The sequence below is a fragment of the Cnephaeus nilssonii genome, assembly GCF_951640355.1.
Source record: "Cnephaeus nilssonii genome assembly, chromosome: 21".
Lineage (NCBI taxonomy): Eukaryota > Metazoa > Chordata > Mammalia > Chiroptera > Vespertilionidae > Cnephaeus > Cnephaeus nilssonii.
Genome location: NC_137092.1, coordinates 39,906,432 through 39,921,603, shown reverse-complemented (window position 1 = coordinate 39,921,603; position 15,172 = coordinate 39,906,432). Strand labels below are relative to the sequence as shown.

Below are 15,172 nucleotides of genomic sequence, written 5' to 3'. Positions count from 1 at the left end.
GAGGTGCGCTGTGGACCAGCCGTAGCCGGGCCGGGACGGTCCGGGGGATGCACAGGGTCAGAGAACCGACAGCTCCCACGCAGGACCGCCTGCGCTCCGCTCGCCTCCGGCCTGTCCTGAAGGAAAGCGAGCGGCTCTTTTTGAGTCACTTTATCTTTTTTGTTTTTGCTATTAATCCTCACCCGAGGATACTTCCCCATTGATTTTTAGGGAGAATGGGAGAGGGAGGAAAAGACAGAGGGAAACATCGATGTGAGGGAAATGCATCGATCGGCTGCCTCCTGCATGAGCCCTGATCAGGGTCCGGGCCGGGGAGGAGCCTGCAACTGAGGTCCGTGTCCTTGACCGGAATCGAACTCAGGACCCTTTGGTCCGTAGGCCAACGCTCTATCCACTGAGCCAAACCGGCCAGGGCTTGAGTCACTGTATCTTGAGGTCTCCATTGCAGCATCTTGGTTTTCGTCCTCACTGATCAAGGATGCGGGGGGGCCAGCCCACAGAGGGAGCCTCCCTGGGGCAGGGCCACCCTGGCCCACGGTCTTAATCAGCTCGAGCTGCGGTGACAGTACCACAGGCTGACACAACAGACACTATTCCTCCGTCCTGGAGTCTGCAAGTTCCAGACCAGGCGCCAGCATGGCGGGGGATTGGCGAGGCCGTCCTCCTGGCTGCAGACAGTCCTGCCGCATTCGGGGTGCGGAGACAGAGGCTCGGGTGTCCCCTAGAAGGACACTATCCCTTCACGGGGCCCCACCCTCACGACCTCATCTGCACCTAATTTCCTCCGAAGGTCCCACCTCCTGACAGCATCGCCTTGGGGGGTAGGACTTCAGTAAATGAGTTTGGGGGGACACACACATCCTATCTAATAAAGAGGGGATATGCAAATTGACCATCACACCATCACAAAGATGGCGGCGCCCACAGCGGAGGTGGGGTTTCCGTAACACAAGATGGCTTCACCCACAGCCGAGGCCGAGTTCCCATAAGGAGCCTTAAGGAGCAATCAGCAGGGACCTGAGACCATGCCCCCCACATGGCGGGGCTTGACGGGGTCCTCAAGTTGCAGCCCCCACTCTGGTGCTGGGCCAGGTGACCTCAGGCCGCACCCCCTGTCCGGCGCTGGGTCGGGGGACCTGAGGCTGTGCTCCCTGCCCAGTGGGGCTTGATGGGGGCCCTGAGGCTGTGTCCCCCACCAGGCAGGGCCCTGAGGCTGTGTCCCCCACCCGGAGGGGCTTGACAGGGGTGGGGTTGGCTGGGTCTGGATCTCGCCCAGCTGGGTCTGGGTCTCACATGATTTTGAGGCACCGCTGGTGGGCGGGGACTTGACTCTGGGTCCCTCGGCGCACCCCAGACTCTGACAGGAGGAAGATTTTTCATATACATTTTATTAATGTTCTTTCATCTCTGACACTTTTATTATAGAGAAAGGGCAAATAAAAATATTAAAATATTTCCTCTAATTAATCCCCTATTAATGTGCATGAATTTCATGCACCAGGCCACTAGTTTGGTCTATAATGGCCTGAGTGGGCAGTTCGGGCAGGACTTGCAGCCCACAGACCACGCCTGGGGCCGGGTAGGTGAGTCCGCAGCTGAACGCACATCAATCACTCCGCTTAGGCTCCTGAGAGCCCTCTGCCTGGAGGGTGCTCGTCGGTAAGCGTCTTCCTCTCACCTCTCTGGTGGATGCTGTTTGCCTAGTGCCAGGCATCTATCCTTTTTAATTTTTTTTCTGTTTCAGACATTTTATTTTTCCAGTTCTAACATTAGGCTTTGATAGGTACAAAAGGCTCACAGGTACACACATTTCTGTATCGCTATGCAGTTTTAGGAAAAAACACCATAAAAACAAAACAATTTTTTTCAGTTGGGCAATACTCATCTCTGTATAGCTGAGTGACAGCGTTCTTGAAGTGTGGCTGTAAGACGGCAGGAAGTATTTCACTGTGATGACATCAACATCTTTGTGACTCTTTTCCACTTGTTTCGGGAAACCTGTCCTGTGACAGGGATGCTGGGTGGACTCCTTGCTCGTATTTCACAGCAGCCGACTCCCTGCTCCTTCGGGGCTTCGACGGGGACGCCTTCGCGGTGCGGCCCTGATGCTCCGACCAAAGGAAGGATCTGCCCCAGCTTCGGAAGCAAGTGAAGCTTAGGTTTGTAACTATCATCCTTCCGATGTGGAAGAGAGGGTGATGATGAAAAAGATCAACGAATTTTTTCATAATAATTTCTCTTCCGGCAAGGATTTAATTTACACAGGCACACTGCAGATGAATTACATTGGATGAGCTTTAACTTTTTCAACGTATTTTTTAAAAACTCTCTTGAAAAGATGAATTCTTCCTACCTGTCGGAGTCTGAGTACAAATGGCCCGCTGGAACAGGGGAAGTCTGAGTTGATCTTTGTTTTCCTCCTAGGAACCTGCTGGACACAGAGAACAGATCTCTAGGTCTTCATTCAGCAGCTCTGGGTGTGGCGGAGATTAAACAAAACAACAAAACAAAACTCACTTTAATGCGTAAGAAGATTGGCAGAATGCTGTAGACACGAAGCGCAGACCAACGCTGGAAAGGCAAGTCGGCAGCTGTCTCACAGCCTAGACCCTTTTTCCTCTGCTTACTGAGAAGAGTTATCCTGCCCTCCTCTCCACGCAGCGCTCCGCTCCTCAGCCGCCCGTGGCCCTCTCCGCAGCTTGTCTTCTCGGGCCTGTGCTGGAGGGAGTGGTGGAAGGACTGCGAGGCTCTGGGTGTTGCAGGTGCCGAGGGAAGAGTGGGTTCTGGGGCCTCTGGGAAAGTCCTCGTCCACGTCACGACACCTGTGGGCCTTCCTGTGCTTCCACGCTCTCTCTGGTTCCTGCTCGTCGCTTCTTTTGGGGTTTCTTTCTCTTCTTGAGGCCACCTGCTGTTTCTCCTTGAGGCCGGCCTCTTCTTCGTGTCACGGTGGGACCTCTGATTCGCTGCTTTCATATGCGGCCTCTTGAACTGCCTTGGAAAATCCCCATTTTTCTGGAGTTCTTTACTTTTCGTTTTATTTTGTATTCTTGCTCCCGAGTTTCCTGTTTGTCATCCCAGTAGTAGATGAATGGAGATGTTGGAGCGGTCTGGTGAAACATTCTCCGTTCTGTCCACTCATGTCCATAAGGGCCTTCTTGACCACAGCTGTAGCAGTACATCGAGGCTGATTGTCCAGAGGGGTCTTCGGCTCTTTGGGGGGTCCAGGTTGAGTTGTTAGGTGATACTGCCTTCAGGTTTCTGGGCAAGCATCAGCATAGCGGCCCAGCATATCACACCGGTCACACTGTTCTCCAGGAAGGTCTTCCATGACACCTGTGCGTAGAAGACATAGGCCAAGAACAGCCTAAGCCAAAGCGGGCGGCACGGGCATACTCTCTCTCGGAGCAGAGGGAGCAGGCACGGACTTTTTGTGGAAAGGGGCAATTTTTTGACATATGGCCACATTTGTCACAATTTCTACAGGTGACGACTTTGTTTGCTGTATGGTATCGGTGGGTCCCTCTTCCAGATGATCTGTTATTATATATCTGGGCCTCAACGTCTTTGTCACTGATGAACCAGTTTACACCATCTTCCCCTTTTGTAAATCAGAGCTCCCTTTGAGTCAAGTCATCTATTCTTGAATCCGTGAGGAACCTGGTTAAAACTGGAGATCCTTCCTTTAGTCATTTATTCAATCGGTAATTCTTCAAACCACTGAGTCCCAGGCCCTGTGCTGGGAACTGTGGGGGGCAGGTCAGACAAGGTCCCTGTTCTCCAGGAGCTTAATTTACAACTGAATGGGAGCTGGCTCAGTGGGTAGAGTGCTGGCCCGTGGACTGAAGGGTCCCAGGTTCGATTCCGGTCAAGGGCACGTACCTCAGTTGCAGGCTGGATCCCTGGCCCTGGTGGGGACATGCGTGGGAGGCAACCAGTTTATGTGTCTCTCTCACATCGAAGCTTCTCTCTCTCTGTCTCTCCCCCTCCCTTCCACTCTCTAAAAATCAATGGAAAAATGTTCTCAGGTGAGGATTAACAACAACAACAAAAAACACACAAAATAAAAATGTATTAATCCTTTGCACTCGCTTGCTTTTTTCTCGATTCCTTTATTCTAATGCTAACCGTGTCGAGTCACACTCGACATCCGAGTGCAAAAGGTTAAAAAATAAATAAATAGCCTGGCTGGCATGGCTCAGTGGTTGAACATCGACCCATGAACCAGGAGGTCATAGTTCAATTCCCAGTCAGGGCTGTGGGCTCGATCCCCAGTGTGGGTCGTGCAGGAGGCAGCCAATCAATCATTCTCTCTCATCACTGATGCCTCTCTCTCTCTCTCTCTCTCTCTCTCTCTCTCTCTCTCTCTCCTTCTCCATTCCTCTCTGAAGTCAATAAAAATATATATTTAAACATAAATAAATAAATAAATAAATAAATAAATAAATAAATAAATAAAACCCATTGTCAGTTACCATGCTGCAACTGACCAGGCAGCTGCAGGCTGGGTGGGTAACTCACACCCCGTGCCACCACCCCGCAGGCCAGCTGCCCCGGGTGCTAAGTGCCCTGTGCGCACTAAGATTAGGCAGCAGCTGTCCACGTCCCTCAGCCCCAGGGAGGCTGGTGGTACTGAACCCGTGGAGGCTGCGGGAATGTGAGCAGCCCAGCCCTGCCCGTGGGGCAGAGCCACAGACCGTGCCCGGAGCACCTGCGTCTGCTTCCCGGCCGCCCTCTGAGACCCTGTCCAGCTCTGGCCCTGCTCCTTCCAGAGCCTCCTCTGGCCCGTGGCCTGGACACGCCTAATGGATTATTCTTCTAATGAATTACTCATCTAATGAATTACCTTCTAATGGCTCCTCATTGTCTCCACAAAGGGAAGAGGTTGATGCTCTTGTTGGACAAATGTCAGATAATGGCAGCCCTCTGGGCTCTGTCACTTGAAAAGGGCCTGGATGACACTAACTCAAAACGCAAATCGATGTGTCCGTTCCCCGGATTGCTGTGGCAGAGACGGACAGACCCTCCGATTTTCCCCTGCACAGGCTGCCCAAATAGAGACTGTGCGCCTCAGCTCCCCTGCAGCCAGGCGCTGCCCTGGGGCCGCGTTCTGACCAGTGAGCCCAGCAGACGGACCTGGGCGGTGTCTCCATAACAGGCTGGCCCGTCTGCCCTTTGTCTGCTCCAGCCTTCAGGCCTGGCTGTGACGACTGCCCACGCACCGCTGGGGCCAGGGGAGCAGGGGCCCAGGGATGGTCAAGGGTGAGCTGGAAGGGGCCTGGCCCCTGAGGACGCAGTGAACAAAGCCAGCATCCTCCTCCGGGACCACCTTCCAGGACTGAGTGAGAGGGAGGAACCCACACTGTTGATGCCATTGTATTGTGGGGTTCTCTTGCTCACAGCCAAGCCCCAGCTCTAAGGATAACATTGTCGTGGGATCTTCCTTCCTTCCTTCCTTCCTTCCTTCCTTCCTTCCTTCCTTCCTTCCTTCCTTCCTCCCTCCCTCCCTCCCTCCCTCCCTCCCTCCCTCCCTCCCTTCCTCCCCCTCCCTCCCTCCCTCCCTCCCCCCTCCCTCCCTCCCTCCCTCCCTCCCTCCCTTCCTTCCTTCCTTCCTTCCTTCTTTCCTTTTCTTTCTTAATTTATTTAGTGTTAAATTCACCGTTTTATTTTTTAATATATTTTTATTAATTTCAGAGAGGAAGGGTGAGGGAGAGAGCAATAGAAACATCAATGATGAGAGAGAATCATTGATCGGCTGCCTTCAGCACACCCCACATTGGGGATTGAGCCCAAAACCCAGGCATGTGCCCTGACCGGGAATTGAACCGTGACCTCCTGGTTCATAGGTCGACACTCAAGCACTGAGCCACGCCAGCCGGGTTCTTGTTTTCTTTTTAATGGAGGGTCACAGGGAAGTCTCTCCCAGGGCCCCTCACATGTAGACAACAGTACTCTCCACCTTCATGTGTGGTCTTCTCCGGTCATCTCAGCGGAGTCGCGATGGGAATGGACACGGACGGGGCAGGCATTTCCCCGCGGCTTCATCTTCCTGGTCAGAAGAGTGGCCTCTCAGTTCTCTACAGATCAAAGCCCTGCTCAGGCTCAGCTCCTCCGCAAGGGGTGCCTCTGCTCCAAATCCCCACTATTTCTCTCGTTAGTGCTGTCCGCCACGGGACTTTGTCATTCGCCCCCTTGCATATAATAATAGGACTAAAATAATAATAATAATAATAATAATAATCTATAATAATAAAAGCGTAATATGCTAATTACTCTGGACAGCCGAACAACCTTCTGGATATCATTCCGGACATCCTTCCAGACGAAGCCATGGCAGCAGGGGCTGAGGCAGAGGCACTTAGGGGTGATCAGGCAGGCAGACGAGCGGTTAGGGGTGATCAGGCAGGCAAGTGAGTAGTTAGGGGTGATCAGGCAGGCAGACGCGGTTACAGGCAGGCAGGTAGAGTGGTTAGGGGTGATCAGGCAGGCAGGCAGGCAGGCAGAGTGTTTAGGGGCGATCAGGCAGGCAGAGGTGGTTAGAGATGATCAGGCAGGCAGAGGCACTTAGGGGGGATCAGGCAGGCAGACAAGCGGTTAGGGGCAATCAGGCAGGCAGGTGAGCGGTTAGGCAGGCAGAGGTGGTTACAGGCAGGCAGGCAGAGTGGTTAGAGATGATCAGGCAGGCAGAGGCAGTTAGGAGGATCAGGCAGGTAGAGTGCTTAGGGGCGATCAGGCAGGCAGGCAGGCAGGCAAGTGGTTAGGAGCCAACAGTCCCAGATTGCGAGAGGGATGTCCAACAGCCAGTTCATCCCCTGAGGGGTCCTGGATTGCAAGAGGGTGCAGGCCAGGCTGAGGGACTCTCACCTCCTCTTCCCCGTGCACATATTTTGTGCACCGGGCCTCTAGTAATCCTATCTAATAAAGAGGGAATATGCTAATTGACCAGCACTCCATCACAAAGATGGCCGCACCCACAGCTGAGGCCAAGTTCCCTTAAGGAGCCTTAACGAGCAATCAGCAGGGACCTGAGGCTACACCCTCCCCTGCCCCCGTGGGGCTTGACAGGGGACCTCAGGCCTTGCCCCCCGCCCTGGCGTCAGGCTGGGGGACCTCAGGCCACGCCCTCCACCCTGTGGGGCTTGACGGGGACCTCAGGCCTTGCCCCCTGCCCTGATGCCAGGCCGGGGGACCTCAGGCCACATCCCCTGCCCCAGCACCGGGCCAGGGACCTCAGGCCACACCCCCTACCCCAGCACCAGGCCAGGGGACCTGAGGCTGCGCCCCCCTGCCTGGCCGGGCTTGACAGAGGACCTCAGGCCGTGCTCCCCACCCAGCGGGGCTTGACGGAGGACCTCAAGGTGCACCCCCAGTGCTGAGTTGGGGGAACTCAGGCCGTGTCCCCCATCCTGGCACCAGGTCAGGGGACCTGAGGCTACGCCCCCTGCCCGGTGGGACTTGACAAGGATGGGACTGGCCGGGTCTGGATCTAGCCCAATGGGTGGGGGGAGCAGCCAGGTCTGGGTCTCATGCAATTTTGAGGCTCATGTGGGTGGGAAGGGACTTGACTCTGGGTCCCCCTTTTATTTATTTTTATTTTTTTAAATATATATTTTATTGATTTTTTATAGAGAGGAAGGGAGAGGGACAGAGAGTTAGAAACATTGATGAGAGAGAAACATCCATCAGCTGCCTCCTGCACACCTCCTACTGGGGGATGTGCACACAACCAAGATATGTGCCTTGACCGGAATAGAACCTGGGACCTTTCAGTCCACAGGCTGACACTCTATCCACTGAGCCAAACTGGTTTCGGCTGGGTCTCCCTTTTAATGTGCATGAATTTCATGCACCGGGCCACTAGTCCTATATAATAAAAGCCCAGTGACTGAAATGGCAGAACGACCAGAACAATGAGAGACCAGAACTACCACAGCCCCTCGCCCAGTGGCCGCCCTCCAGCGAGTGGTTAGGGACAATCAGGCAGGCAGGCAGAGGCAGTTAGGGGCAATCAGGCAGGCAGAATGCTTAAGGGGCAGTCAGGTAGGCAGAGGTGATTAGGGGCGATCAGGCAGGAAGGCGAGTGGTTAGGGGCGATCAGGCAGGTGAGCAGTTAGGGGCCAGTGGTCCCGGATTGTGAGAGCGATGTCCGACTGCCGGTTTAGGCCAGATCCTGCAGGGATTGAGGGGTCCTGGACTTTGAGAGGGTGCAGGCTGGGCTGAGGGATTTCTCCCCCCCCGCCCCGGCCCAGTGCATGCACCAGGCCTCTAGTAATAATAATAATTGGACTATACTAGTCAGGGTTCTCCAGAGAAATAGAACCAATAGGAGATCTATGTACCTATCAATCTATTATCTATCAGATCTTTTTATCATCTATCATCTATCTATTTTCTATCTATCACCTGTCTATATCTCTACTTATCTCCTATTTATCTATTATCTATCATCTATCTATCAATCATCTATCTATCACCTGTCTATCTACCCATTTATCTATCTAACTAGAGGCCCAGTGCACAAATTTGTGCACATTGAAAGGAAATTAATAAGAAGAAATATTTTAATATCGCTATTCGCCCTTTCTCTATAATAGGTCAACCAAATTCACAATCAACAATGACAGATGGAAACACACATGTGCAATTGATGCCAGCAAGAGCTTTATATGTATAGCACATGCACAAATCAACTTAGCCTTTTATAGATATAGAATAAACTTGCTTAATTAGACCTGCTTTCTGATGTATCTAAACTTTTTCCAGCCCAGTGAAGCACCCCAACTTCTCTTTCAGGTATTGTCAGCAACACAGCAGTAAATATCCACAAAGCATACTATTATTGTGGATCACGCAGGGAGAACAAAGGGTAAAATATTTAACTGCAGCAGTGTTCGACTATATTCTGCACAGTGAGAAAACCTTAAGTCATTTTCAAGGTCTACCATTTCTTACTTCTTTTCAGTTGGGTCAAGTTTCTAAGCTTTCTAAACCTCCATTTTCCAACTAATGAAAAGAAAATAGGATTCCACCGAGTCTCCTATCTACCTACTCCAGGACTTCTGTGAGGATCAAATGATATGAGGCACAGGAAAACGCTTCACAGACATTTGGTTACAGTGTAAAATGTTTCCACCTGGCTATAAAGCAAGTCATGTTCCTGGGCTGAAGAAACTGCAAGGAGGCTAGTCGTCGCTAGGGAGAGGAAGCCGGGCGTTGCTATGTAACATCATTCCCCAGACGGTTGGACACTTGGCATGTTAGCCTTTTATATAGAGAGATGATAGGAACTGTGGAGGCAGAGAAGCCCCCTACTCTGCCATCTGCCAGTGATATCATGCAGGTCAAGTAATATCGTTCAGGCCAAGTCTGAAGGCCTGAGAATCGAGGGCAGATGGTGCAGCCCCAATGGGAGTCTGCAAGAACCAGGAGCCCCGATGGCCGAGGGTGGGAGGTGGATGCCTGGGCCTGAGCCGAGGCTGAGCGGTAGCCCTGCCTCCGCCTTCTGTCCCACCCGGGCCTCAGCAGCTGGGCGCCCAGCTGAGGGCATCTCCCTTACTCGTCTACCATTTCAAACCCAGTCTCTCCCAGATACACCCTCACAGCCATGTTTTACCAGCCACCTGGCATCACTCGGCCAGGCCGACTGACATGGAAAAGTGACCGTCACCAGACCCACCTCCCTGAGTTGTTAAGAAGGCTGACGTGGAAAACAGGAGGAGAAGTTCATCCACAGTAAGTACTTGGCACCGCGCCTGCCTGGAGTGTCCGTCATGCAGTTAGCACGCATCCGTGTGGATTCCCGTCGGCCGGCGGCAGGAGGTGTAACGGAGCCGGAGCTGTTGGGGAGGCCCGTCTTCTGGCATTCTGCTCACTTATGGGGGCTCCGTCCTCCATGCCGCTGTGAGGGAAGGCACCCCAACAGCTTTAGAACCTGAGGACCCTGGCGGGTGTTATGCCATGTGATCGGACACAGGCTACCTGCAATCCATACATTTGGGCAAGGGCACAGGCCTCCTGGGGGTTGTGGGGGCGATGCCTCCTGGGGGTTGTGGGGGCGATGCCTCCTGGGGGTTGTGGGGGCGATGCCACGTAGATGGTGGGTACGAAAGGCGGGTTTCCCTTTATTAACACAAAAGCTACTCTGTGAGCGAGCTGGGATGCAGGTACCGCAAAGGCAGACCCCGCACACAGCCAGTCCGCCCTAAGGGTTTGCTCCTGAGCGCCCCAGCCGCCCTTTGCAGTATGCAGGAGCAGAAATTAGGTTGGAATTGTCAGCAAATGGTGTTGTGGTTTTTTGTTGTTGTTGTTGTTTTTGCATTTTCCTGCCTCCCAGCTCCTCCTCGAAGTAAAATAAATGCAAAACAGCCTTTTTCATTCCTCCCCTTGGGTTTGATTCCTACGGACTAGCTCCTTAACAGGCAGTGTTTCTAGAAGGACGCGGAAAGGTCAAGTCCGTCAGGAAGAGGAAAAGCCGGCACGCGTTACAGGCTGGGCAGGTTCCGTGCTGCTGTGTGTCCTGTGCCCCCCACAGCTCGGCAGCCCCGGGAAGGGCACGGCCCCTCCTCCGTGTCCCAGCCACGTGGAGGGCGGCGCCAGGCCACGGCGGTCAGTGCTGAGGCCGGTGATGGTGGGATCTGTGGGCCTGACCCCCGCCTCGACCGAGACTGAAGGCAGAGCAAGCCCGGACCAGCCGGCAGGGGCTGCGGACGCTGGCGAGGGGTGCAGGCCCTGCCAAGACTCGCCGGCTGCCATGCCCAGCTGCTGCCCTGCACATGGGGCATCGCGGCTGAGGGGGTGGGAGGAGGAGACCAGCCCCTGGCGGCAGCGCCCCCCCCCCCCCATGCAGCACCCGCCCCCCGCAGGCGGTGTTTGCAGCCCGGGGCCCCACCCTGAGGGCGTCAGGTGTGTCCCTGTCCTGGAGCTGGACGGAAGGGGGAGGGGTGCTTCCTATTTCTCCCCAAGAGCAAAGCCTTTTCTGAAACATTCACCCGGCTTCGGCCGGAAGGAGGCCTGGGCTCCAGGAAACCACGAGGCGCAGTGCTGGGAGGACTAGCGATGACCGTGCCGCGGCCAGGGCACCCTCCACTCGGCCGCCTCGGAGCCAGGTCCTCGCTCTAAAAAGGACGTCAATGAACTGGAGCCGCCGGCGTGGCTCCGTGCTTGAGCATCGACCTATGAACCAGGAGGTCTCGGTTCAGTTCCCCATCGGGCACAGGCCCGGGTTGCGGGCTCCATCCCCAGCGTGGGGCGTTGAGGAGGCAGCTGATCAATGGTTCTCTTCCATCACTGATGCTTCTCCCTCTCTGAAATCAATAAAAATATATTTACAAAAACTAAGTGGAAAACTGCCGAGGAGAGGAGCTGAGCATGACGGGGAAGGTGAGAGACCACCTCACAGGAGGCTGGAGAAGGGACTGCGTCCGTCTGAAGGGTGAACATTCCAGCAGGAGGAGGGCTGTGTCGCCCATGGAGGGCTGCGCGCCGGGCCTCCCGCCCTCCAGGTGAGCAGCAGGGCTGGGCCGCAGGTGGAAGGAGCCAGGCTTCCGCTCAGCTTCCAGCAGCGGGATGTCCCCGGCAGGTGGGCGTCACAGCCCGACAGTCACCTAGAGGCTGACTGTCCCGGGAGATGGAGATGGGCTAGCCCAGTGGTCGGCAAACCGCGGCTCGCGAGCCACATGAGGCTCTTTGGCCCCTTGAGTGTTCTAACGCCACTTTTTCAAAATAGACTCGCCCAGGCGGAAAACCGACTTCTGCGCATGGGCCACGAAGTTTCAATCACACTGTACGTGTGCGCCCGCACGTGGTATTTTGTGGAAGAGCCACACTCAAGGGGCCAAAGAGCCGCATGTGGCTCGCGAGCCGCGGTTTGCCGACCACTGGGCTAGGACACCTCGGGCATTAGCGCCCGCGCTGGCCACGGTGGGCTTGGCCGCGGCGACCTGCCCTGCCGGGAGCCCTGAGCTGAGGCTGCTGGACGAAGGTAAGGACTCCGCGGACCGACCACAGGCGTTTCTCAGATCTCTGGCAAACTCAAGTGGTCCCGCCAGAAAAGGATCATAAAATGCCCGCTATTCCCATCTGCACCTGCCCGAGGCCGAGGCCCTGAGCCCACCCTCTCAGAGGGTCCCCTTGTCATCTGTTAGAGAGAATTCCCCAGAGGAACTGTACTTTCTGAGGCCGAGGATGTGCTGGTTGGTACCAGACCTTTTTCCAGGGAAAAGGCAAATGGGACCTCTTAGCCCTCGGGAAGGAGAGGGCAGGCGGGCTGGGAGGCTCTCACAGTGTGGCCAGGCCCCCCAGCCCTTCGCCCCGCCGCCCTTCACACCCAGGATCCCCGCGCTGACCACGCATCGCTGTGTGTCCCCTCTACTCTGCCACCTCCACCTGCACACGCCTTACAACAAATTGGCAAAGGACCCGGATGGTGGAGAGGAATCCCAGCCTCTCCCGCCTCACACGATGCTCTCTGGACTCACACGATGCTCTCTGGACTCACATGTTTCCCGACTTACAAGCTAGGGACCAGGTCAGCAGGAAGCAACTTCTGGAAGTCTGCCAGCCAGGGCCCGGTGACCAAGGTGGCAAGGTCCCTTCCACTGAGGGCAGGCGCAGTCCGCCTTACCAAGGGGCCTTCTAAAACAGCCCCTCCTTCTAACACTTCCACACCACGTCCTCACCTAGAACAAGCGCTCAACCCAGACCCAGTGACAGGCAAGGGGCAGATGACTTACATGCAGGCACCGAAGGGACCTTTCTACTTGTCCCCATTCAGGGTCCCTGGTCTCTAGAGGATGACCTGGTCTCCCATCAGACACACAGGGTCCAAGGGGAAGCACCGAATGACACCATATGGGGCTCCCGTGATGGCTGGTGAGGGGTTCCCACCCAGCCTGCCAGGCCTCCACCCACATCCCACCAGCATGACCAGTCGGCCCCATGTCACAGTGAGGGTTCCCCTCTCCCAGCCCTCACCCCACTGCAGAGCTGTGCATCCGGGCCGCTCGCCACTGCGAACAGACCTGCCGTGGAGCATGGAGTCCTCTTCCTCAGCATGCACACTTTCTGCTGCCAGGATGAGTCATCATGCAATCCGCACCCTCCCCCGCTGGGCACCCTCCCCTGTGGGCACCCTCCCCCACTGGCACTAAAGCAGCAGGTGCATGAGCTTGCTGTGGCCCCGATGGTGGCTTGCCCTCCGAGGCCTCTGCAGGGAACGCTGCATTGTTGGCCCAGGGGCTCAGAGAGCCAAAAGCTTGGGTGGGGGTGGGGGTGGGGTCTGATTTTTAGATCTGAATCTCCCTCATGCACCTGCCAAGCCACACCCCCTCTTCTGCAGGCCTGTGAAGCTCCATTTCAGTCTGTTTCCTGGGTTTGAACCTGTCATCCTCACTTGGATGAGGTCCCTAACCCGCTGCTCTTCCTGCCCTCTGCTCCCCTCTACCCAGCCCGCACACCTCACCAGTCCTGGGCAGAACCATTCACTCACAGTCCTCCAGACCCATTCCTCCCCTCTCACCTGCACAGAAAAGAGATGTGAAAATTGCTCTCTCTTTTCTCCCCCCTCCCACCCCTGCCCCCGAGGCTTCAAATTCCTCCATCCTCTTTTCTGCAGAGAAAAACGATCTCCATAAGCAGGCACTGAGCCACTTGCCTGGTTCCCGAGGTCCACACCTCCTCCCCCCTCCCCACGCCCAGCCACACTCTCCACCTGCCAGAGGTGCCCTGCCCTCCGGAGAACCTCGAACTTTCCACTTTCAACTCGCTGCTACAGCACCCTTTGCCGAAGGGGCCTCAGAACAAAAGCCCAGCCCAGCCCAGCCCAGGGCAGTCCAAAGGAACACCGTGTGCTCAAGTTATTCATTACTAGAGTCAGAGGAGGTCACCGGGCGCAAAGCACGTTGGAAAGCAAGGAGAAAGGTGCTGAGAGGATGGGGACCTCCTAAGGGTATCTAAGGGCATCCGAGTGGGAAGGTAGCAAAGTCATAGCAACAGCCCCGAGGTTGGATGAGGTCAAATGGAAACAGTTCATTACAATTAAGCTAGCTACTTAAGAGCTCTTGCTATGCATAGGCACTGTGCTTAGTTAGCACTTTGCCACAACTCCCATTTGATCCTTGCAACAATGTAGCACTCCATTTTTACAACCGAGAGAGCTGGCCCTGGTGAGGACAGGCGACTTGACCCAGGTCACACAGCTAGCACGGTGGCAGCTGGGAGTGTGAATGCAGGCCTGCCTTGCTCTTCACCAGGTGGCTCTTTGTGGTGATGCACTTAGGTGGGTGACACAATTCTGGAAGGTCTAGAGTGCCAGGGAAGCTGGCATCTGCACCGGGTTCCCACGGGGCTGAGATCCTGTTCTCTATAGGCAATGCGGGGTTCGAGGGCGGGGGGGAGGGGGGCGGTGAGCAGGGAGTTCCTCGGAGGCCTAGGGGAGGCTGATTTAGAATGAGATTCCTCTTTGGCCGAGAAGGCAGGACCCTCAGGACCTGTCAGAGTTTACACGCAGGGAAGGGAAAAGGAGCGAGCTGGGGAGCTAAAGTTTGATGGGGAAGGGGGAGGAGTATCCCCCAGAGGGAGACAGCAGGTCAAGGACAAGAGGGAAAGTTCATCCTGGCCAAACGCAGTCTCCTTGGCATTTGCTACAGCCCCACAGAGCTAGAGAGCTAAGACAACTCTTTTTTTTTTTTTCTTTTTAAGACAGAGTGGGGGTTCTAATTAAAAATCTGTCACTCTGAGCCTTTCTCCACCGGCTTTGTTTTGTGGCATGCTTCTACTGGGAAGGAAAGAGAGGAGAGACGGAGACAGAGAAATCAGGGTGGGGGTGGGAAGGGTGGACAAGGCGAGTGTGCACAGGGAGGCCCACTCCCTCCCCTCCCCTCGCGGCCTGTTCCACCTCCTCCGCTCTCATCCATTCCTGCTCATGCTGCCCTCCAGCTCTCTTCCCTCTCACGGGCAGCTGGTGTCCAATGCACACTCGCCCTTGCAAGTGACCTGACCTGCTGGAAACTCCTCTGTGAGGCAACTCCTGTGGGCGGGGCCGGGGCATCCTGTCTGCAGGTGCAGCCTCTTCCTGCAGCGCTTCAGCAGCTGGCGCTCTGCCAACACCAACTGCAGGGGAAGCAGGGCGGCTTCCGGTCTCAGCACTGGTCTCCGGGTCGCCCTTGAGGCAGCCCTG

At 55.4% G+C, this 15,172-nt stretch overlaps 1 pseudogene across 1 annotated transcript; it reads right to left on the bottom strand.

Annotated features, from left to right (window-relative positions):
• Window positions 1-2,513: 2,513 nt before the first annotated feature.
• Window positions 2,514-3,602, bottom strand: LOC307093811 (zinc finger CCHC domain-containing protein 7-like; annotated as a pseudogene). The gene is made up of 2 exons: window positions 2,714-3,602; window positions 2,514-2,571 (listed from the first exon to the last, which is right to left on the bottom strand). The product of its transcript is annotated as a zinc finger CCHC domain-containing protein 7-like (transcript).
• Window positions 3,603-15,172: the final 11,570 nt, after the last annotated feature.